This window comes from Cetorhinus maximus, chromosome 3 (genome assembly GCF_964194155.1).
Source record: "Cetorhinus maximus chromosome 3, sCetMax3.hap1.1, whole genome shotgun sequence".
Taxonomy (NCBI): domain Eukaryota; kingdom Metazoa; phylum Chordata; class Chondrichthyes; order Lamniformes; family Cetorhinidae; genus Cetorhinus; species Cetorhinus maximus.
In genome coordinates this window covers 116,418,031-116,441,549 of record NC_135881.1, presented here as the reverse complement: position 1 = coordinate 116,441,549, position 23,519 = coordinate 116,418,031, and positions in this window count along the sequence as shown.

Genomic DNA, 23,519 nt, shown 5'->3' with positions numbered 1-23,519 from the left:
GTTGAGAAATAAGTTCAACAACCATGCATCCACAATACCTTCATTGTCATTTTCCGATGTGTTACAATTATGAGGTTAACAAAATTATTATATTTTGGGACTATAGCTTTAAATTTAGGGTAAATGAAGGAGGTCATGTCTCCTGTACTGCAGTCTGTCTGACAGTAAACCTGAGTGGTTTGATTGCTAGAGGCCAAAGGAAGGCTTAGGTTGTTTCACTAAGAAGGTGCAAGGTACTTATGCTTGGAGACAATGCCAGCAATCTCTGAATTTAAAATGAGTAGACTTTGAGTCTCCCAAAATCCCAGAAATGTGTTATGGGCTTTGGATTGGAAACAGTTGTGGTGTAAGCTATCCATTTATATCTAAGATGAAATTGTTTCATGTTGCCAAGGAGATGGGGGCAGAGGAAGCTATTTTTGAGATCAAGTTACAGGCTTCCCAATATAATCAATAAATATGGATGTATATTGAATGTCAGTCATGAACTGCAGAGGTTTTTTGTGATCATCAGAAGGAAAAGGCTGCATGACTTTGTAAGCTACCACAGCCAGATGCAGGAGGGAGATGGCCTCTCGTTTAAGAGGTGAACCTTGCAGCCATATAAGGATTCCAGAAGATATGTTCTGGCATGGCCAGGGGGAAGAAGAATCATCGGAACAGGCTTTACTTCTGGTGGTTGATTTAAGAAACTCTGCAAAAACTGAGGAAAGTGCCTGGAGATGGTCACTCAAAGTTACTACTTAGTGAAATGGGGATATGGGAACCCATTGGAAGCTGGGAGTAACTATAAACTGTTTGCAAAAATGACTGTAATTCCATGGAGAGTGCGATAGGTGATAAGTATTCAAGGGGAATGTCACTTTCTGTAGTCAAAGTTTAAGTTGTCTACAAAGCGGAAATAGTTGTTTAGTCAATATTGTTCTTTTTGAGTCATTTGTTACAGTAAAAGTTTCAAAATGTGAAATCTTATTGGGTTATTTATTCAGCTAATAGCTTGAAGTTCAAATCTCTTTTTAAAAGTTATCAGTCTTGATGGAGATTGTAACAGATATAAAAAAGACAATGCACTGTTAGCAAGCATAGAACTGAATGGCATGAAATAATGATTTAAATATTAAGCATTGGTCACAATAAGTCATAAGGGATTTTTTATGACATGGTGTCAACATTGCCAATTATTCTGCAAAAACTGCAAGTGAGTGACCTTTCTCATTAAAATTCTTACATTTGTAAGCACTTTCTGTCTACACAAATTGACTTTCTGTTGTCACATTTTAGTCACATTTTTCCATTACAAGTTCTTATGTTTGCATATACAATAGATTTTGACTATGTAAACTTGTCACTCTGACGGCACAATCTGGTCACTGGTTCCTAAAAATTGTTCACAATAACTCTAAACAATTCCTTCATTTCCCCTTTTTTCAGTAATTGGAGTTTCACAAGTCCAAACTAAAAGATTAAATAAAATGTAAAGAATCAAAATATTATGTATTTCACCATAACAGGGTGTATTCATTGAATGGTCCTTTGTGTCATTTAATGCCTTTATTAGATTATTTATGTGACGGTCTTAGCCTCTCCTGAAAACCTGTACTTGGACTTGATATTTTGCCAAGTGCTGTGATGTTGTGAGCTGAACTTCGATTGCGTAGTCTGTGCATGTGCAGTGTTCACTATCCTGGTGTCTTATTTGATGCCAAGCTAAGTTTCTGACCCCATACAATATTCATCACAAAGTCTGCCTACTTGTACCTCTGTAACATCACCCATCTGTACCCCTGGCTCAGCCCATCTGCTGCTGAAACTCTTATCCAAACTTTTGTTACCTCCAGCTGTGACTATTCCATTGCTCTCCTGACCAGCCCCCCATCTTCCATCAGAGAATTTTGTATTTGAATAATTGGTGGACCAGGAGCCAATATGGGTCATTGAGCACATGAGTCATGGGCGAATAGAATTTGGTGTGCAGAGTTTTGTAAATGCTTGTTGATGGAAAGCACAAGAAACAGATTTATCTTAAGAATTTTTTTTAAATCACAAAATTATTAACTAAAATTACAGAAATAGCAAACATTTTCTAATATGGACAGAGCAATCAAAATTGTAAGAACTGTATAAAAATAATTAAAAACCTGTATGACTTGATTGACCCATTGCCCATAAAGGCACCAAAAGAAAAAGTGCAAACACAGAGCAAATGCTGCATAATTGTGCTAGGTGTTAATTTAAGTTTTTTTTGCATAAACGTAATGAAACTAACACATGAAATGGGTGCAAGCATTCTAGGAAGCAAAATGTAATAGAATGCAGAATTGCAACTCAGCAGAAAATGACCATAGTTCCAATTCTCCAATCCTTGTGACCTAGGCACAACTGCTCCCCTCGCATACAGAAGCAGCCCACATATATCTTGCAGTTTTCACTCACCCATTTTTCCTCAACAAAACTTGCCGATTGCGAAGCTAGCCAGCACATTAATTATTGTTCTGTACATTTTATAAGCTATAACAACTCCTTACAAATGTAAAAACCAGACAATAGGCACTTTATTCTACAGCCTGGCGAACTTATATATCAGTTCCTCTTTACCCCCAATCAAACTCTGTTTCATCATGACTTCTGTTGCTTATTCAGATAAACATGACCCAACAAGACTATGAATTACAATGCTAAAACAAAGACTCTTTGTTCAGGCTGAGGTAATCAACACAGTTAGAATTTATGAAGGAAAGTAAGAGCTCATGGCTAACATCAGATAAGATTACTTGTTCTTCCAGAGTATTGCATTTCTTAACCCAGTTTGGATTATGAAATTCAGCCTTTCAAACCAAAATACTATAAAGTTATCTTCAAATTGAGTTGTTTCATATAAGCATTTATATTTTAAAATTCAAAATATGAATTATGAACATGAACTAGAGATTATTTTGGAACCATTAATCCATATAATTCTACAGAAGCATGTGAACAACCAAAGAAAGCAATCTTTCATTTTTTTCAGGATGAATTTGTGGTAAAATGGAAAACCATCCTTAAAAAAAGTACTTACTAAAAAGGCACAGACTATTAAAAAAGGAAGTGCTACTAGAATATCATGCACAACTTTTAATAAACCAGGCACTAAGATCAGAGGAAAGCCAAACAGAATTTAATTACATTTTGACTGGATATTTATCATTAGAGAAAAATTGAATGCTAAGTACAGATTTGTTATTAAATTGTATCAAAGAATATTCACCTGTTCTTGACCAGCTTTGAGTTTTTCACGATGACCTGAAGTTTCTTCTGTTGAAATAAATACATCATAAAGTAGATTTTGAATTACAATACTGTATTGCTTTACTTTATGGTCAAAACGTTGATTTCATTTTCTTTTTAAAAATTAAGTATTTGAAACAATTTCATAGGCTTAGAAAAAAAGACTTCCATTTATATTGCACCTTTCACAACATCCCAAAGAGCTTTATAGCCAATGAGGCACTTTTGAAGAGTAGTCACTATTGTAATGTAAGAAGTGCAGCAGCCATGTTGCACACAGCAAACTTACACAAGCCGCAATGTGACAAATAACCAGATAATCTGTTTTTATATTGTTGATTGAGGGATAAATATTGGCCAGGGCACCAGGGATAACTATCCTGGGCCTGAATTTTTCAGACAGCGTACGGGGGCAGGCCCAACACAACGACACGTAAAATGATGCGCGATGATATCAGGAGAGCGTCTCGACGTCATCGTGCAGTCCTGTGATATTTCGTTCGACAGGCGCATGCCAGAGTCGGCTGCATGCCCGCCGATATGTAAACGGCCTATTAAGGCCATTAAGAAAGTAATTGGAGTAATTGTTAATGCTGACCATTCAACCTTCCGGTTGGTGGGCAGGCAAAAAGGCAAAGCGGCCTTCATGTTTTTTAGGAAACCTCATCCACGAGCGGGATGAGGTTTCCTAAAGTTTTTATTAAATTAATTTTTAAAAATTCCTACATATAAAAACATGTCCCATCTCATGTGACACAGTCACATGAGGGGACATGTTTAAATAAATTTTTGAACCATTTATTTAATTTTTTCAATGTTGATTCAATCTCCCTGAGGCACGGAGCTGCCTCAGGGAAATTGAAGCGCTCTTTCGTGCGCATGCGCTAAAGAGCGATGGCCCTGACTCTCCTTCCTCCCTTAGCCCGCACAGAAAGCGCTGAGCGCTACCGCTCGCATATTACACTGGGTGGGCCTTAATTGGACCACCCACATCAAATAGCGGCCTGGAGCCAATCGTGGGTGGTGATCGGCTCCGCATCCGTCCCCGCCCGCTCCCGCCGAGCCTGCCCACCGCCTGAAAAATTCAGGCCTTGGTCTTTTTCAAAATAATGCTAGGGATTCTTTTACATCTACCTGACAGGCCAGATACAGCCTCGATTTGATGCCTGGGAAGACAGCACCCCCTCAATACTGCACTTTAGGGTCAATTGAATCTGCCTTCACCCCCATTCTCTGGCACTGCATTCCAGCTACATAAAAAAAACTCTTTTCCTCAAGGCACCGTTGTTTCTTTTGCAATCACTTTAAATTTTTGTTCTGTCATTCGTGATTCTTCTGCCACTGGAAACAGTTTTTCCCCATCTACTCTGCTCAGATCCCTCGTGATTTTGAAAACCTCTATCTGTCCACTGTTGGTCCAGTAGAGGGATGAACCATAACATTGTAAGTTAGCTTATGTCTCTGAGACAAGCTCCTTCAACTCTTCAGTCCACTTTAAGTAAGATGTTCACCATAAGATGAAGGCACTGAACTCAGGACACCAGCTAGAGCCAAACTAGTGTATACAATCTAAAAGATGCACTTGGCTACATGCCACAACACTTAATTATCACTATGTTAAAGATAGTGTTGTAAAATAGTCCTTTATCAATGAGTTATTTATTTATATTGTGATTGCTATGTTGTACATATTGTAAATGCCAAAACCAAGTTTTTTTTATTTGTTCATGGGATGTGGACATCGCCAGCAAAACCAGTAATTATTTCCCAGTCCCCAGTTCATCTGGTGTAGATACACTCACAGTGCTGTTAAGTAGAGAACTCCAGGATTTTATCCAGTGACAGTGAAGGAATGGCGATATATTTCCAAGTCTGGCTGGTGTGATACTTGGAGGGGAACTTGCAGACGATGGTGTTCCCATGTTTCCTCTACCTTTGTTCTTCCAGGTAGTAGAGGTCGTGGGTTTAGAAGTTGGTGTTGAAGGAATCTTCATGAATTGCCTTAGTACATCCTGTGCATAGGATACACTACTACCACAGTGCTTCAATGGTGGAGGGAGTGATTATTTAAGCTGGTGCATGGTTGCTTTGTCCTGGATGGTATCAAACCTCTTGTGCGTTATCGGAGCTGCACTCATCCAGGCAAGTGGAGAGTATTCCATCACACTCCTGATTTGTGCTTTGTAGATAGTGGACAGGCTTTGGGGAGTTAGGAAGTGAGTTACTTGCTGCAAAATTCCCAGCCTTTGACCTGCTCTTGAAGCCATAGTATTTATATGGCTGGTCCAGTTCAGTTTCTGGTGAATGGTAAACCCAGGAATATTGATGGTGGAGGATTCAGAAATGATAATGTCATTAAGTGTCAAGGGAAGAGTTTTAATTTTTTTCTTGTTGGAGATGGTCATTGTTTCACACTTGTACAGCACGAATGTTATGTGCCACTTGTCAGCCCAAGTCCAGTATTGCAGTATTGCCTAAGTCTTGCCGCATTTGGACATGGACTGCTTCAAATGGAACTGAGCACTGTGAAATCATCAGCTAACATCCCCACTTCTGGCTGCTTTTGAATTGTAGTGAGGCTAGAAAAACTGATGGTCAGGAAATGTTTTTGAAGGTAAATAAAAGTTGAAAGATACCAGGGCCAAAATGAAATTAATTTTTTCCAAAGATGTTACAACTCATTTGCACTTCGGGGCTTTGTAAAAACAGATCATTAAAGTGCTGCATGTAGTTTGTAATACAACACCTTAAGGAAAGCACAAGTATTAGGATACTTTATGAAAAGGTTCAGAAATGTCCAAATCCAGACACTGAAGCATTAGGCACATAGTGATCTAGGCGGGAAAATGTCCAATGCAAACCAATCTCCGTCAGCAAAGCATTACAAGAAATTGAATGAAACGTTACTCTCGAATCCATTAATGCCTAAAGAATATTTTACAATGTGATATATAACAATATATCTACAGCACGATAGTACAATTTAAATCTTTAAAGGTCAAAACATTTTTACTAGTTTACTTTCATTTCTGTTATTTATGAATTTTCCCTTTGATCCACTTATGTTAAAACAGATGCTCAAATCGGGAAGTAAAGGGTCTGGTCCTTTGTATATAAAATGTTATAGAATTTTATATTTTTTTCCATCAATGATATATTCAAAAATGTTTCTATATTTCTGGAGACATGAATATATTGTGAAAGAAAACCATATTTAACTTTTCTGAGTGTGAATTTGATGTGCATGATTTGAATGAAAGGGTGGAAGGAAGGCGACTTCACATATAAACCATGGGACAGCAGGGAGGGAAAGAGGATAATGCTAGGCAGTTGAACAGGGAAAACTTCCCACACTATAACAGGAATAAAGGGGGTGGAATTTAATGGAGCCCACAAGAGTGGGAAACTTGGTATGCGGGGTGACTGAAACAGTTTTGAATAAAGTCTTACCCTCAGGATAAACTTAACGGCGCACGAGAGTCTCGTGGCACCCGCTTTAGGAGCAGGGGAGGATGCAAAGGAGGAGAGCTTCTGCTGTGCAACCACAAGGGCTGCAAGGCCAACAGCAGACAGCACCTGAGGCTGGTCTCCGTGCAGATATCCAGGGAAGGCATTGGCAAAGGCGGGCACTAGTGTACCAACGCATCCAGAGGACAAGAACAAACTACCTCCAGGTGTCAGAGAGGCAATGAGACGTGTGAGGATGTCCCAGGAAATGGCCACTGAAATATGTCAGACTGTTCATCAAGACGTGCAGCCATGTGGATTTGGTGGGAATACCATGCCAGCGGCCCTCAAGGTTACACCAGCACTCAATTTCTATGCTAGCAGTGGCTTCAGAGTGCAATGGGCAACATATGTTGCATCGCACAGGCTGCCCACACACATGCATAAAATACGTGACTGATGTCTTATTGTGTCATGCAAATGATTTTATTGACTTCACCAGTGATAAAGACAGCCAGGCAGCAAAGTCAGCCATGTTTGGTGATATCCCTCGGTTTCCTCGAGTGCAAGGTATCATTGGTTGCACTCATGTGGCCATAAAAGCTCCCTGGGAACAACTATTTGCATTTATAAATCATAAGGGTTTCATTCCTTGAATGTACAACTGGTATGTGACTGCAGGAGGAGAATCATGCAGGCCTGAGGTTGTTCCCAGGGAGCTGCCATAACACATACATCTTGTGCACCTCATGGCTCCCAGAGCTTTTTGAAGCCCCAGCCCAGGTTGATGGATGGATCTTCGGTGACAAGGGCTATCCCACTGCGTACATGGCTGATGACACCTGTGAAGCATCCCCAAAGCGATGCAGAGGAGCACTACAATCAGCTCAGCGTCCACCAGGGCCATCATAGAGCACACCATTGGGTTTCTTAAAATGCGCTTCCATTGCCTTGATTGGTTTGGAGGGGCTCTGTAATACACACCACAGAGGCTGTTCCAAATAGTTTTGGTCTGCTTTGCACTACAAAACCTGGGGCTGCAGTGCAGACAGATGCTGCAAAGGGAAGAGTAGGAGGAACATCAGCCCTCCACAGATGACGAGTATTTGTTGGAGCATGAGAAGATGGCCATAAATCCAAATAAGCCTTTCATGGAGGCTGGGGCCATGGAGAGATGTGTAAGGGATGCCAGGGACAACCTGATCTATACATGGTTCATGCAACAATAAGGCATCTGCATGACCATTGCTCCATTGACAGACCTCCATCGCCTTCCTGGGGTATAGACTTAGCCCTGACATTCTCCCTTGCAGCGTTAACTATAAACCTGTAGCCTCTACTACCTAGAATAGAATGGGGAGGGGAGCTTTGTCACACGTACTCGCTAATGAGTGCTGGTACCAAAGACATCTGAGGGGTAGGCGGACATCCATGTACCAGCCTGCCTTGCCCAAATATTCTGATCCAGCATTATCTTTAAAGTGATTTGAATGTAACTGCACCTGTCTCATTCATACCCAATGCAAGTAAAATGAGCCAGTATCCTCTAGAATGCATGGATGGGCTGTATCTGTATTTTAAACCATGTTCCACAGAATGATTAGCACAGAAGTAACAATTCACATGAATATTCAATAAAGAAAACATATGAACACAACACACCTCATTCAGGAATAATGTCTATGACCCTATCTCCTCTCTAGCTATAGTATTGTGAGAACCATGGGCCAGGGCGTGACTATTACATCTGAAACTGTGACAGAACCCAAAAATTCTCAATAATTACAAACAATTAAAGAAAACAAATTCTATTGTGCATATTTTAACAAGTGAAAAAGACATGGAAAATCACCCATGTCACCACACTTTTTTTAATCTACTTTTTCGATCACTACGTTAAACATTGACATCAGTAGCTGAGGTGGAGGCAGTTTTCTGTTATGGCACAGCCGCTGGTAAATGCTGAGCTGCTCAAATCCCAAAGAGAAACTTAAAACAACTACCACAACAGTTTTGCAATTTGTATATTTATTTCAAGATGCATGCCTTGAATTCAGTAGTAATAAGTCTACTGAGTCTTAAAGGGTTTTTACAAAGCTAACTTAAACATTTATTAATATAAGAGATGATTTTAAGCACATACATAGGTCTACAAATTATTACTATGATGACTCCCAGCTGCCCTGATTAATCTAACTCCCAGTCGAATTCAAAGTGAGTTTTTCTCAGCTTCGATTCCCTGTAGACAGCAGCTTGAGACTTAGATGCTGGAGGCTTTTCACACTTGTGTTAGATCTTAAAGTGTCTTCCCTTACACACAGCCTTCTCTCCTTTATACATATTTTTCCCTTTGAATGCAAATTCACATTGTTTCACTCCGTCTTTGGACTTTACCTCTCTAATAATAAAAATATTTCATAGTACTAACTTTGCCAGTAATCTTTGGGGAAAAATAAACACACTGTTTCATAACTTCTTCTGGCTAGGTGTAGCATTTTACCCCGTCTTTTGAATTCAAGCTACTCTGGTTTATGGAAATGTTCCCTTTATACTTCATGTTCTAAAACTTCACCCATGTTTACCCATTTAGCATTTCAAACCTAGCTTTTCTTCTTACATCAAAGCTTTCAGACCAGCTACCTTTAATTCACTTAAAACACATGCACACACACACACACTATTACTTTACAATAAATTCCAATAACATAATGAAAATTATTGTATCTTCTTGACGCTGCCCAGTGTCATGATCTGTCGTCTTGGTTGACCATGATGGACATCCGCTGGAGGCATGGGGTCTTGAGGGCTGTAGCCTACTGAGGGTCTCCTGCACTGGTGCAGGGGCAAGCCCCTTGGCCTCACCTGCTGGAGCTGCTGGGGTCAATGATGGAGGGGATGAGGAGACACCACTAACACGGGGGGGTGGGGGGGTGGGGGGGTGTCCACGGCAGCTGGCATGTGCTTCTCCTCAAACTGAGGCCAAAGTGTGTGGAAGTTTGCCTTTTGTGTGCCCTTGGGTGCAGCATGTGAATAATAGGCCACCAGGAACTGCCAGCAATGCATTCACCAGAGGCCCAGAATCAAAGGATTCCCACCACTTTATCCAACTACAATGCACCTCCTCTTTAAGTGGGGTGCCTCTAAGTAGCGTTAACCAATCATGATATCATGCCCCTACTGATTTGTGCAGCCAATTAACAGCACGGGGATAATATTGACTGCACACAGCATTCATTTATAACAGCAGGCATCACAAATCTAATGAGCTTGGTTAGCCAATTTTTTTGTAGGCAAATATGAAGAATTTGATAAAATTCAATTTACCAAATAAATGAAATATTTGCAAATTCCGCATATCAGGCAGAATCTTCTGCTCTCTCTGGTGGTGAGCTTGGAGGCGAGAGGGCACGTAATTAGGAAGGATGGTGACGTACCTGAATCCTTCCGCCTTTCCACATCCACCAGAATTAAGGTATGGGCGGGTGATTTCACCACCCTGTCTCCAATTCAGGTCCTTAAGTGTAGGTGCCTTAGATGCATTTTGTGCTTGTATTGCTCCTGTTTGAATCTCCAACCTGCTCAACATCTGTGTCCCCACCCTCAAATTTACCCTCTGAGGTCGCACCAAATGTGAAGCATTAAAATGGGGCTACCTCAGAAAAATGTTTGGGAAGCACTGGTCTAGAGCTTCCTGGGAGATGGGGCAGGAGGGAGGTGTTGTCTTCTGTATGTGACTGTACACACAGCTTCGAGATGGGGAGAGCTCAGGTCCACATGGGGCATGGGGACATCAGCAGTGATGGGTTCAGGGCAAGGGCAGGAATGTCCACCCCAATTACAATGGGATCCAGGTTTACTGGGGAGGTTGGAGGATAACCAGAGGGAGGTCTACCTGTACATCGTGAGGTTCCAGGAAAATTGGAGAAACCCAAACTCTGACAGGGGGAGGGTCGAAGCTGGTCTCCAAATAAAAATGCAGCACCCCAATCTTGAATCCCCAAAGTTATTGCACAGTTTAAAATTGAAACCAGAAAAGAATGTGGGAGGAGCCCTTCGCTGGACTAAGGGGCCTTTTCAGAGGGCACCCTCAAACTGCTTAGAGTCACAACATTGAAATGGAGTCAGAGCTGAGACAAAAGAGGAAGACTTCCTTGAGAAGGTGCAATTGTAGCCATCGTCTTTTGGTGCCATTAGCTTCACAATGCAGTTGCTCCATTTGACCTTTAACAGAAAGGTATGTGAGAATGGAAAATGCAGGCATTCGTTGAGGAAGCACAGCTGCATATCTGCCAGATCATCATGAAAGCCTCTAATATGGTTTCTCCAATTGGAATGGATAACAGGTCAAGGGGCATCCAGTCACCGCTGAAGTGTAAGTTGAACTTAATCAGTATACCAGATCAGAGATTGCAAGAATGCCTTTTGGAAGATGGCACATTTCATGAATGCGTCCAAACCTCTTGCAACCTCTGTGGGATTGAGATGTCCAGTATCAGGGTTGGCACCTTGGTCTCATAGATCTGTGAGTTTGCACCTCAGCTGCAAGGCTGTATCAATGAAAAGCTAGTAGTGCAGATGCAGCTCCAGGGCTGGACTAGTAATCCAGAGACCCAGGGTAATGCGCTGGGGACCTGGGTTCGCAAACGGCCACAACGGATGGTGGAATTTGAATTCAATAAAAAAATCTGGAATTAAAACTCTAATGATGACCATGAAACCATTGTCGATTGTTGTAAAACTTGTACTATCACCAAGTTTGCGGACGACAAAAATAAGTTGGAAGGCAAGTGGTGAGGGTGACACAAAGAGTCGACAGAGGGATATAGACAGGTTAAGTGAATGGGCCAAAATGTGGCAGATGGAATATAATGTGGGAAAGTGTGAGGTTATGCACCTTGGCAGGAAGAATAGAGGAGCTGAATATTATTTAAATGGAGAAAGTCTACAGGAAGCTGCAGCACAGAGGGATTTGGGATTCCTCGTGCATGAATCACAAAACACAAGTTCAGCAGGTAATAGGGAAGGCAAATGGAATGTTGGCCTTTATTTCATAGGGAATGGAGTATAAAAATAGGGAAGTCTTGCTAAAACTATACAAGGCACTAATTAGACCACACCTAGAATAGTGTGAACAGTTTTGGTCCCCTTATCTAAGGAAAGATATACTGGCATTGGAGGCAGTCCAGAGAAGGTTCACTAGGTTGATCCCGGGGATGGAGGGATTTTCTTATGAGGAGAGGTTGAGTCAGTTGGGCCTGTACTCATTGGAATTTAGAAGAATGAGAGGCGACCTTATTGAAACACGTAAGATTCTTAGGGGGCTTGACAGGGTAGATGCTGAGAGGTTGTTTCCCCTTGTGGGAGAGTCCAGGACCAGAGGGCATAATCTCAGAATAAGGGGGCGCCTATTTAAAACAGAGATGAGGAGGAACTTCTTGTCTCAGACGGTAGTCAATCTGTGGAATTCTTTACCTCAAAGAGCTGTAGAGGCTGGGTCATTAAGTAGATTCAAGGCTGAGATAGACAGATTTTTAATCAGTAAGGGAATCAAGGGTTATGGGGAAAAGGCAGGAAAGTGGAGTTGAAGATTGTCAGATCAGCCATGATCTCATTGAATGGCAGAGCAGACCTGATGGTCCAAATGGCCTACTTCTGCTCCTACGTCTAATTGTCTTTGTAAAAACCCATCTGGTTCACGAATGTCCTTCAGGGAAGGAAATCTGCCATCCTTACCTGGTCTGGCCTACATATGAGTCCAGGCCCACAACAATGTGGTTGACTCTTAAATGCCCTCTGAAATGGCCTTGCAAGCCACTCAGTTGCATCAAATGCTACAAAGTCTCAAAAAAGGAATGAAACTGGACAGGCCATCTGGCATTGACCTCGGCACCGGAATGGACAACGGCAAACTCAATCCTCCTTACTAACACAAAATTGGGAGAGCTATCACAGACTAGTCAAGCAACAGCCTGACATAATCATTTTCATGGAATCATACCTTACAGATCATGTCCCAGACTCCACCATCACCATCCCTGGGTATGTCCTGTCCCACCGGCATGACAGACCCAGCCGAGGTGGCGGAACAGTGGTATACAGTCAGGAGGGAGTTGCCCTGGGCGCCCTCAACATTGTGACACCCTGAGGTCTCATGGCACCAGATCAAACATGGGCAAGGTAACCTCCTGCTGATTACCGCATGCTGCCTTCCCTCAGCGGATGAATCAGTGCTCCTCCATTTGGAACACTACTTGGAGGAAGCACTGAGAGTGGCAAGGACACAGAATGTACTCTGGGTGGGGGACTTCAATGTCCATCACCAAGAGTGGCTTGGTACAAACATGACTGACCGAGCTGGCCGAGTTCTAAAGGACATAGTTACTATATTGGGTCTGCGGCAGGTGGTGAGGGAACCACCAAGAAGGAAAAACGTACTTGACCTCACCCTCACCAAACTGCCTGCTGCTGGTGCACCTGTCCATGACAGTATCAGTAGGGGTGACCACCACACAGTCGTTATGGAGACGAAGTCCTACCTTCACGTTGAGGATACCCTCCATTGTGTTGTGTGGCACTACAACCATGCTAAATGGGATAGATTTCAAACAGGTCTAGCAACTTGAGACTGGTCATCCATGAGGTGCTTGCGGGTCATTAGCAGCAGCAGAATTGTACTCAAACACAATCTGTAGCCAAATGGCCCGGCATATCCCCCGCTCTACCATTACCATCAAGCCAGGGGATAAACTCTGGTTCAATGAAAAGTGCAGGAGCGCATGCCAGGAACAGCACCAGGCATACCTAAAAATGAGGTGTCAACCTGGTGAAGCTATAACACAGGACGACTTGCGTGCCAAACAGCATAAGCAGCAAGTGATAGACAGAGCTAAGCGATCCCATAACCAATGGATCAGATCTGAGCTTTGCAGTCCTGGCACATCGAGTCATGAATGGTGATGGACAATTAAACAACTCACTGGAGGAGGTGGCTTCACAAATATCCCCATCCTCAATGATGGAGGCGCCCAACACATTAGTGCATAAGATAATGCTGAAGCATTTGCTACAATTTTCAGCCAGAAGTGCCGAGTGGATGGTCCATCTCGGCCTCCTCTGGAGGACCCCAGCATCACAGATGCCAGTCTTCAGCCAATTCAATTCAATCCACATGATAACAAGAAACGGCTGAAGGCACTTGATAGTGCAAAGGGTATGGGCCCTGGCAATGTTACTGAAGAATTGTGCTCCAGAACTTGCCACGCCCCTTGCCAAGCTGTTCCAGTGCAGCTACAACACTGGCATCTACTTGGCTATGTGGAAAATTGCCCGGGTATGTCCTGTACACAAAAATCAGGACAAATCCAACCTGGCCGATTACCGCCCCATCAGTCTACTCTCGATCATCAGTAAAGTATTGGAAGGCGTCATCAACTGTGCTATCAAGAGGCACTTGCTTGGCAATAACCTGCTCACTGACACCCAATTTTGGTTCAGCCAGGGTGACTCAACTCCTGACCTCATTACAAATTTGGTTCAAACAAGGACAAAAGAGCTGAACTCCCGAGGCGAGGTGAGAGTGACTGCCCTTGACATCAAGGCCGCGTTTGACCGAGCGTGGCATCAAGGAGCCCTAGCAAAACTGGAGTCAATGGGAATCAGGGGAAAACTCTCCACTGGTTGGAGTCATACCTAGCACAAAAGAAGATGGTTGTGGTGTTTGGAGGTCAGTCATTTCAGCACCAGGACATCGCTGCAGGAATTCCTCAGGGTAGTATCCTTGGCCCAACCATCTTCAGCTGCTTCATCAACGACCTTTCTTCCATCATAAGGTCAGAAGTGGGGATGTTCGCTGATGATTGCACAATGTTCAGCACCATTCGGAACTCCTCAGATACTCAAGCAGTCCATGTTCACATGCAGCAAGACCTAGACAATATCCAGACTTGGGCTGACAAATGCCAAGTAACATGCCACACAAGTGACCATCTCCAACAATAGAGAATCTAACCATCGCCCCTTGACATTCAATGGCATCACCATCACTGAATCCCCCACTATGAACATCTTGGGGGTTACTATTGACCAGAAACTGAACTGGACTAGCCACTTAAATACTGTGGCTACAAGAGCAGGTCAGAGGCTAGGAATCATGCAATGAGTAATTCACCTCCTGACTCTCCAAAGGCTGTCCACCATCTACAAGGCACAAGTCAGGAGTGTGATGGAATGCTCCCCACTTGCCTGGATGAGTGCAGCTTCCACAATACTCAAGAAGCTTGACACCGTCCAGGACAAAGCAGCCTGCTTGATTGGCACCACATCCATAAATATTCAATCTCTTCACCACTAATGCATAGTAGCAGCAGTGTGTACCATCTACAAGTTGCACTGCAGGGATTCACCAAGGGTCCTCAGACAGCACCTTCCAAACCCATGACCACTACCATCAAGAAGGACAAGGGCAGCAGATAAATGGGAACACCACCTGGAAGTTCCCCTCTAAGTCATTCACCATCCTGACTTGGAAATATATCGCCATTCCTTCACTGTCGCTGGGTCAAAATCCTGGAACTCCCTCCCTAACTGCACTGTGGGCGTATCTACACCACATGGACTGCAGCGGTTCAAGAAGGCATCTCACCACACCTTCTCAAGGGCAACTAGGGATGAGCAATAAATGCTGGCCCAACCAGCGAAGCCCACATCCCGTGAATGAATAAAAAAATAAGTGGCTTTCTGTTTGCGAGTGGGAGGTCCACTATATTTGCTAAGTATCCTTTGATCTGTTGCATCTATCAATCCAAATGGAGAAGGAGAATTGAATAATGGAGCCTGTGTCCAATGTTGCCTTCTTGTTGGAATTGATCTGATTGAGGAGGAGGAGAGGAAGGGCCTAGTGCTACATACTGCAGCTTCAAGAGGATGCCCGGCCTGAGGTCCATGGTCCAGCGGAGCCCCAGCAAGAACTAGAGAATGAGAAGGTTAGACCCATCCCATGGATGCAACTTGCACAACCAAAGGTCTACCGAAGAATACCTTCCTTCTGGAGATGAGTGAAAGGTAATGCCGCACATGTCTGTGGATCATATCTGCCACATTCTGCAGGATCTAATGCCCCTTGAACTGGGAGGACATCCCCTGCCAGTTCACCTGAAGGTCACCACCATTCTCAATTTCTTTGCCTGCAGATGTTCCAGTGATCCACAGGTGACCTATCTGGCATCTCACGGTCCTCAACACATAAATATATCAAGGGGGTTACAAATGCCCCTATAGTGTCGTTATGTGAAGTTCACACTGGGTGAAGCTGGCCAGGCCACTAGATTTCTGGGGTTTGCAGCTATCTCAGGCTTCCTTAGAGTGCAGGATGTGATCAATTGCACACACGTGACTTTGCGAGCTCCATGGCAGCAGCCCCTGATCTTCATTAACTTCCTGAATGTTCAACTGGTGTGCAACCGTCAGAAGCACATCATGCACATTTGTGAAAGGTATCCTGAGGGTTCCCTTGACTCATGCATCCTAAGTCACTCCCAGGTGCCTCACATATTCGAGGGGCTGCAGTGCTTACCGGGGTGACTGCTTGGGGATAAGGGATACCCGCTCAAACGGTGGCTCATGACACCCATGCATCATGCTCAGAGTGTTTCGCAGGACAGATACAATGCATTGCATAAGACGCGATCCATCATCGAGCAGACCATTGGCATCCTGAAGATGTGCTTCTGATGTTTGGCCTGCTCAGGTGGGGCCCTGCAGTACTCCCTGCAAAGGGTCTCTGCATACTCATGGTCTGTTGCGCCCTTCACAACCTGGCGCTTCAAAGTGGGGGAATCCCTTGCCAGAGGGAGACATGGAAGAAGCTGAGAGCTCCTCGAACGATGAAAAGCAGGAAGGGCAGGAAACTGAAGAGGGAGATGAGAATCAGCTTCCACGTGAGGATGTCATTGAAGAAGCACAATGTGGAAAACATGCCCGTGCCACTGATAGACACAAGATTCCGGGAGGATTAAGGTGCAGGCAATGGAACACAGCCACATTCCTCCTGTCCCTTAGTTTCATGCCAGTACAATGAAAGGCCTTTACAACCAATAAAATCAAGAGCAAATTCAACATTCAGACTTGCACCTTCAACCTTCATGATTCATCAGGGCCTAATCTTTGGAAAGGTCAGTGGCGAACCCTGTATCCATACGCTATGGGAATTGAAAGTCAGCACAACAGCACAAATCCTGCATCAAAGGACATGATGCAATCATCGCCACCTTAATGAGAAACTTTTTGCGGACACTGCTGAGATGCATGCATGGTTGTAGGTCTTGTGCTTTGGCACTGCCAATGAAGACAGCCATGTCATTCTGAGAAACAATTACAGCTAACCCTCCAAGGCTATTGAGCATGCCCATCTCCATGTTGTCTTGTAAGGAGTAGAGGTTACTAATGCATTTTGCAGACATTCCAGTAAAGAGTTTGACACACCTCCCTGACATAACACAAGGGTCGAGTAATTATTGAGTCAGCTACACATGACTTGAATGTGAGACTCACAAAGCGAGGCGATCACTGAGTGGGAACATGGCTCACCTTCGCAATAAGAGGACACATTGATGCATATGCACGATGCTTTCAAATGACAGACCACTCTCATGAACAGCAAATGTATTTACAAAGGTGCATGATATGTACAGTGATTGAGCACCCATGATCCAGATGTGATATGAAATCATCTTATTTTTCTAACCCTACTGCTACATCTAGGTACATCTCTGACATCTGCAGTAGAGGTGGAGGCAGCCTGTGATGCCCTGTTACCTTTGATGACTTTGGCAGCTGTCCTCTAGAGGGCTGAAAGCTGGAAGGCCCCAGCCCTGTCTCCTGCTGTGGGGCAGGTGCACCCTCCTTGGCCTGTATAGCTGGAGGTGATGGGGTCACAGGCAGAGGGGATTGGGATCAGCTGGACTCTCTCAGAGTCAGCTAGGTGGATGGTCCCGGGGTCTCCAGCTGCTGGTCCTCCATCCTATGGGTGCCCGAGGGCCTCTGCCTGACTCCCTGAGGAGAAGGGGCTCCTGGAGTGAAGTCGAGGTGCCCCATCCTCCCTCTCGCCTAATCACTGATGGATTCCACCAATGCCTAGAGTGGTGGAGTGTAGGTCCGAGCACAAATCCGGCAGGATCTGCTGGGCCAATGTCTCCAAGACGGCTGCCACCCTTATCATGGAGATCTCGAAGCGCTCTCATGTTGGAGTGACAACATCAGACAGAACACGGACAGACCTCTCCATCCCTTGCTCTAATCTGTTGACTGCCTCTCGCAACTCCACCAGTTGCCACCGCCTGCCATTGCATCTCCAGCATGTTTGTGACGGCTGTTTCCAGAGGGTCATCATCTGACTCAGACTTGGCGAGTGCATGATGCCCAGCAGTCCTCCAAGTACCAGACACCTGGGCTGTCACTGCCTCCGACTGCTGTGGAGACGGGTCAGTGAGGTGTTCTCTTGAAAGTGACCCCGAGCCTAACCTAGATCCATGACCCACCAGGATGTGTGTCTCTGCGCTGGTGGAGGCTGTAAGTGAACGCAGTGACGGGTCTTCTTCGAATGGATCTTCATCATCCTCCTCTAAGGTGGCCTGGGGGCTTATGTTGGCCTGTCTGAACCTGCTGCTGCCTATAAGAGAGAGAATATAGATTTAGTTCATGAACAGGCTGAATACAACATTGCATGTCACTCACTGAGAATGTCAGAATGTGATCAACTCATGGAGGGCTCATCCATACTAGCCTTCTGGGAGAGGCCAATCTTGCCTTGCCCACAGGAGCGATCACTGTCCTCCTGCCTACTCGGCAGCATCCTCCTCGAATTTGGAGAGATCCTGGATATCCGTCGTCCCTCCTCCAGTCTGGGATCTTTCCCTCTTGTTGTGGGACCAATGGATGGAATTTGATGAGAAGGGATGGAGCAGAGGTTGGGAAGCGTGCATCTCTGCTGTGTGTGCTGAGCCCTCCCCACTGTGGGCTGAAGATGGAGGATGTTCAGCATGATAGATAAGATGCTGGTGATGTTAAAGTGTCCCTTTGAGTGCATGATGTCATTATGAGAGCGTGAGCTTGGAGCGAACTCAAGTTTGACTTACCCTGGTGAAGCAGGTAAGATCATTCAACCTCTTCCTACACTGGATTGTGTTTCTCAGGTGGGTGCTCAATGAGCTGACCTCCCTTGCAGCTGCCTTGCAGGCCGGCGAGGTGAGGCTGATGTGCCACCTAGAGCCATCCCTTGGGTAGAGAACATCCCGGTGCTGGTGGACTCCATGGATGAGGGCCTCAAGGGAGGCATCGCTGAAACTTGGATCAGCTTTTTCTTGGGTGCAGCCACATGAAGAAGTTCCCAGCACACAATGGGCTGGAGAGAGTGAATGTGTGTTTTCAGGTGGTGAATCAATCACATTAGGTAATGCCGGTGTGGACAAATCAGTGCTCGTCCCGCCTTGTGATTCAGAGAGCTACTCACCAATACATAATTAATTAGCTTCCGAGCGTGAAATTGGGCGCGAGTTCCCACCCCGCCACCCAGCGGGAAATGCGCTGTGAAACCCACCTGCCAGCACGCTTAGGGCAGAATTTTATGGATGATGCGCGGTTGACAGGCCCCGCACATCAGCGCTTAAAATTATGCACGCTGACGTCGGGCGAGCATCCTGATGTCACCGTGCGTCATCGCGATATTTAGCTGGGCAGGTGCGTGATGAATTGCGACGCGCACCTGCTATTAATTAAAGGCCTTGTTAAGGCCCTTAACTCGGCAATTGAAGCCGATTTTGAGGAGCTTGTGCAATCTTCAGCTCGGCGCACGGGCGCAACGGGCAGGCGGGTAAGTGACTTTTTAACAAACCTCATCCACGGGCGGGATATGTGAGCTCAGAGGGGTTGTCAATGTTTTATGTGAAGTATTTATTGCAGCAAGTGTTTTGAACTTGCCTGTGTGATCTGTAGCAGTTCAGATCGATTTCCAACAGCTTTCTCTGTACTTTGAAGCTTCAGCTCAGCACTCTGCAGTCAGGAATCTTTATTGGGCCTGCAGCTTTCCGGAGGCCTCCATTTAGCCTGGGTATGGGTTCTGACATCTCCACTGGAGGCAGCTCCTCTGAGGACGAAGGGAGGGATAGAATAGGAGGAGGCCAGGATTGGACAATCAGCCTCCAGGAGAGTCACCTTTGGGAGGTCAGGCACAGGCACAAGGGGCACAGGGCCAAGAGGTTGTCCAAGGTAGAAGGGGCCACAGAAGACCCCACTATCCTGCTGCCAGGTTATACAGGCGGCGAAGCAGCTACCTCAGTATGACTGAGGTGCAGTACCGAAGGAGATTCCAACTGTCAAGGGAAACAGTCAACTACGTTCGTCAGATGATTGGCCCTGAGATATCTCCTAACTGTGTGGGCGGACACCTCTGAAGGTCACAGTTGCCCTCCACTTCTATGCATCTGGCTCCTTCTAGGGCTCGGTGGGTGATCTTTGCGGTGTCTGCCAATCAGCTGTCCACACTTGTGTCAAGCAGGTTACAGACGCTCTGTTCAGACGTGCATTGACCTTCGTCCACTTCCGCTGCGACCAGGCAAGTCAGGCACAGCGAGCCAGAGGCTTTGCGGCCATTGCTGGCTTCCCCCACGTCCAGGGTGCAATAGACTGTACACATGTGGCCATCAAGGTGCCAGCAGGTGAGCCCGGTGCCTTCGTCAACAGGAAGAGCTTCCACTCCATGAACATGCAGATAGTGTGTGACCACAGGATGCAGATTCTGCAAGTTTGTGCAAGGCACCCAGGCAGCTCCCATGACGCCTACATCCTCGGACACTCCCAGTTGCCGGGGCTCTTCAGTGCTCCAGCCCGGCTGGAAAGATGGCTGCTGGGTGACAAGGGCTATCCTCTCAGAAGGTGGCTCATGACTCCTCTCCGCCATCCAAGAACAGAAGCTGAGGAACGCTACAATCGGAGCCATGGCTCCACAAGGGCTGTGGTGGAGAGAGCCATCGGTCTTCTCAAGATGCGCTTCCAATGCCTGGACTCAGCATGTGCCTGGTCCCCTGCAGTCCTCTGGCTGCTGGCGCCATCAGCACTCTCTGTCCGTGCCATCTCCTCCAGCGATTGTGAAGTGCCCTCTCCACTGTGCCCTGGGACACTAGCCGACGTTATAATCTCCACCAATGTGGTAGTAGCTGCGCTAGTGCCTGGTTCGCTGAAATGATGTGAAGCTCATGCCATTTGGCACCTCTCAGGTGTGGAGGGGGGACTCTGGACGTCCTCCTGGCGGCCATGCGGTGGTGATGCTGAAATTAACAACAAAGACAGTGGATCAGTTAGCGTTCAGTCAATAACACAATTCATCCCTTTCCCCCCCAGGCTCATAATGCGCTCAACCTTCAAGAACCTAAGGAGACAAACATTGGTGGGGTGGTAAATAGTCAAGAGGAGGCCCAAACATTACCCATGCATACAGACAGGCTGGTCAGATGGCCTGAGGAATGCCACATAGAATGTTATGTGGATAAGTGTGAGGTTAAGCACTTGGGCAAGACAAGCAAGGTACGGGAATACATGAATCATGGTAGGACCGTGGGAAGTAAGGACGATTACAGGGACCTTGCTGGGCAGACCCGTTAAGGTAGCAGAACAGGAACATATGGCGTTTATCAAGGTAAAAGCCAGACTTGCCTTTATTAGCCGAGGAATAGAATGTAGGAAAAGGGAGGTCATGTTGCAAGTGCATAAAATGCTGTGGAGGCCACAGCTACACTTCTGCATTCAGTTGTGACCTGCGCTTCATGGGAGGGGTGGCATTGGAGTGGGGAGAGTGCAGAGGTTCCTGACCTGGATGCATGCTGGCCTGGAGAGTTGGAGTTATGTGACATTTTCCGTGGAGCACAGGAGATTGACAGGTCACATTATTGATCTTCATACAGTTATGAGGGGCACAGACCAGGTGGACAGAAGGCAACATTTCCCCTTAGCGCAGGGATGACTAACGTGGTGGCATTTATTTAAGTTGAGGTTGACAGGTGAGGTGCTGAGGGCCTTTTGGACAGAGTAATGTGGGACGCATTGGCTGAAATGGTGGTGGAGGTACAAACCCTCCTAAGATGCAATAAGTATTTGGATGTGCAGCAGCGATGCCATGGCATGTTAGGCCATGAGGATAGTGGTCAGAAATGGGATAAGGCGACTTTGGAAGGTGCTAGAGACACGTATCCTCAAGGGGCCAAGGGAACTTTGTGTATGACCCACACATCTGACTGTATCAATCTGTGAATGAGCAGTGTTGCTGCATTAACGATTGCAGCAACCATCAGTGCTTTGGATGGTGGGAAGACATAGTGGATGGGACTGTGGGCGTCAAATACCTGGCCGCTGCACCCCAGCCTCACCAACACCTGCCGCCCTGGCCACTTTGCTTCTTCCCAACTCCATGGCCTGTTCTTTGAAGTGGGTCAGTGTGTGCAGCATGGCCTGGCCACCATCCGTGCGCAAACGCTCCTGGTTGTTGTGTTCAGTTTTTGCCTGCAGAACAGAGAAGAGCATTTATTGGGTCTGATCGCTCATGTACTCTGCACGTGCACGCCGCACCCCAACCACAGTGGCCCATCTAAAGCCTCCAGTAGATCCTGTCCACACTACTGGAGATCAGTCACCAGAAGATAGTACGCCTGCTCCCAACCCCCTCCCTCAACGGCCACCTTGGACACATTCGGTGTCCATCACTTTCAATAACACACGGGTCTTAGCACCTATGGCAAGGAGGCATAACTAGGTGCAACGCCGAGGCCAGCAGATGGCTCTTGGCCACGACACCTTGAGGTTCCCCTTCCACCATCTCATCACCATCAATATGACATGTGTTGGAGTTCTGAGTATGTGCCTAACTGCCTCCCCTGCAGGTTGCCCCCAGAATACTCAAATGCGACAAACACCAACATATTCTGCAGGGAGAACCCATCTCCTAATCAACCACTAAGGCTAATGTAAGCACGGTCACTATCTGTTTGCCCACCCAGCTTGCGCCAAATGCCCAATGCAGTAACGACAATAAGATGTAGGGGGGGGTGGCCTTATAGGCTAAGGCTACCTGCTGGGTTAAATGGCCAAGGCCAACATGGCGCTCACCCTTCCAGAGCGCAGCAAATCATTGAAGCGCTTGCGGCACTGGGTCCCTGTGCGACAGACAGCATCTTGGGAGCTGACCACTTCCACCACCTCCTGCCAGGCCCGCCTCCTCCCATCCTCGGGAAACAGGACCTCTCGATGTTCTGCCACCTCTTCGAGAAGGGCAGCAAGGCAGGCATCAGAGAAGTGAGGGGCACATTGGCCCCCCGCTGGCCTACCCTGTAGCCTTCCCCCCTCCTCTGGCCTTCCCTCCACCGGAGCCTGCTGTGCAGACCCCCTGCACCTGTCGCTGGTCACGGTGAACAGCCTAAAGGAGGGTGCCTGGCCTTTCTTTATACAGACTGCCGGTTCCACATTGTGGAACGCGCTGGGTGGGCCTTAATTGGTCTGCCCGTGCAAAATCGGTTCCACGCCCACCGGCGATTTGGTTGGGCCCGCCCGCCCGACAAACGGAAAATTCTGCCCTTTGTTTCCAAAATGGAAAATTCCACCCAGTGTTCCCATTTTCCAGCCCTATCACATTTCATACATTTTTAAATTTGAAGCTCAGAAGGAAGGAATTATGTATCATTGATTTTGTACAATAAAGAAAAACTGACAATACACGTGGTACATATTATACCTTCAGTTCTGCATCCTTATAGGTAGAGTTTGCATTA